Below are 2,478 nucleotides of genomic sequence, written 5' to 3'. Positions count from 1 at the left end.
CCTCGGCCTCCCAAAGTGCTGGGATTACAGGCGTGAGCCACCGTGCCCGGCTACTTTTCTCTTCTTCTGAAGTGGACTGAAAGCTCCTTGAGAGCAGGTGTCTAGGTGTCCTCTGTCTTGTCCTCCTGCGCCTTAGCTCATGCCAAGGCCCATGTTTGTAATGTCCTTGTGGGGCAGAATCATTCTCCTTGTCCAAGTCCCAGCCTGAATGCCATCTGCCCACTGCACAGGGCCTCCCTGGTGACACATACGCCATCAGATTACAACTGCAGAGGAGGCCAGGACCCGGCTCGGCATCTGTTGTTGGCACAGCCTGTTGGCCCCACAGCCCCTGGCCTGTGCCTGTTACAGGGTGCCCCGCCCTGCCTAGTGTCAGACAGAGCCCGTGCAGATCTTCCTTTCCTGTCCATCCCGGGCTCCTTGAGCGCAGAGACCACTCTGTTGACCCTACTGCTCTGCTAGGGGATTTGCATAGCACATGGCGGGCCCTCAGGAGAGAGGGTCCCACCTGGCTTCTCCCCTCAACCACGGGTAGATGGACAGGCCACGTCTTTGAAAGTGAGATAGTCCTGATACAGAGATGCTCTCTTGCGTGACTCATCAAACATTAAGCAAACCTTGTTTTTTTCATTAAAAAACAATTAGTCATAACTTCGAGCTAATGGCCGGATGCAGCTCAGCAGTCAGCAGATGTGGTCCTCAGGCTGAAATAATGAAGATGACAGCCATCATCTCTCAGGCCGGCCTGGAGCTTTACCCGGCTCAGAGCCCGTTCACACCCGCTGTCCTGACTAATCCCAGAAAAGCCCCGTGAAGCAGGTAGGGCAGGTGTTCTCGGCTGTAATTTTGAGGAGGAAGAAGCAGACCCAGAGGTTCAGCTACCAGCCCAAGTCCATACAGCCGGCCTCTAGCACACATGGGTCCCTACAGCCGGCATCTGGCACTCGTGGGCCTCTTCCATCCCAGGTCCAGGTTCTGCCCACCTGCTGACCCTCCATTGGCCCTCATCCCTCTTGTTCCCAGTTCCTGCCCTGGGACACAGCCCTGCGGCTCCAACATTCTGTGCTGACTGGGTGTCCGACCCCTCCCTGGCTCAGACTTCAAGCTCCAGCCATTTCTGGAGGGTGCTGACCCTCTCACAGACCCCTGCCCTCCACAGGAGCTGGTCTTTTAGACTCATGTGGGCACCCAGTGACACGAACACAGAGACCAAATGCAGAAAAGAGGGTATTTTTCCTTTTGTTTAAATTTAAATTTTTATTTTTTGAGACGGAGTTTTGCTCTTGTTGCCCAGGCTGGAATGCAATGGCGTGATCTTGGCTCACCGCAGTCTCTGTCTCCCGGGTTCCAGTGATTCTCCTGCCTCAGCCTCCCAAGTAGCTGGGATTCCAGGCATGTGCCACCACGCGCGGCTAATTTTGTATTTTTAGTAGAGACGGGGTTTCTCCATGTTGGTCAGGCTGGTCTCGAGCTCCCGACCTCAAGTGATCCACCTGCCTCGGCCTCCCAAAGTGCTGGGATTACAGGTGTGAGCCACCGAGCCCGGCGGGGGCTCAAATCTTGAGAGGAACCCAGGTGAGTGAAGAAAAGAAACGCGTTTCTGATGTGGCCAGTGTCAAGAGCTCAGCTTAAGTCAATGTGCCCCCTGGTGGTAACACTAAGAAAACGGCTGCCATTAGCGAGGTTGGCGGTGTTTAGCATCTGTCATTCCAGACTCGGCCCAGCACCTGCTGGCATGTCCACAGATGCTTTCCTGAGCTGCCTCTCGATCCCATCAAACCTGAACTTAGAAAAACACCCGCCCTCCCAGAAGTCATTAAAACTTCTCCACTCACAAGGAGTTTTAATGAGTACATCATTACAGAAATGCAAGAACATCCTGTTTCAAATGATGACCCAGAAAACCACACTGATGGCAGTGATGGCCAGCCCTGAGGTCTTGTCCCCGCCACCGTGTCGACAGTTTTAGTAGAACCACTCAGCGAAGGTGCTGTTCAGATAAAGCCAAAAGCCACGCCAACGAACGTTTCCTGAGTGCTGCTTTGAGCAAGGCGCAGGCACGAGAACCTTATTTATCTCACCCTGGAGTCGCTTAAATCTGCAAAGCAAGACACAAGAAAATCATGACGTGACATGTCAATACAAGATTTAGAAAGCTCCAGGTGAGACGAGTAGAGCTGTCACTGTCCTTCGGCAGGTTTGTAGCCTGTCTGTCTGTCTGTGCTTCTTTCCGTATCAGTAAAACGGGGACAAAAGTGTACTGAGCTCGTGAACTCTTAGTGAGGGCCTGATGAGAGAGTGCAGATCAAGTGCTCGTGCCAACACCCAGGACGTGATACGCGCTCAGCACATATTCACAGCCATTACCGTTGTCATCGTTGTGGTCACGGGCATGTACTGTGCCCATTGCCATAGGAAGCGCATTGGTTGATGTTTCTGTAGGCGTTTAGAAGTGAGCATTTCTGGAGATGGGTGCGG

The sequence above is a fragment of the Mandrillus leucophaeus genome, unplaced genomic scaffold, assembly GCF_000951045.1.
Source record: "Mandrillus leucophaeus isolate KB7577 unplaced genomic scaffold, Mleu.le_1.0 Scaffold212, whole genome shotgun sequence".
Classification (NCBI taxonomy): Eukaryota; Metazoa; Chordata; class Mammalia; order Primates; family Cercopithecidae; genus Mandrillus; species Mandrillus leucophaeus.
The sequence above is the reverse complement of the archived record's forward strand: the minus strand, read 5'-3'. Positions refer to the sequence as shown.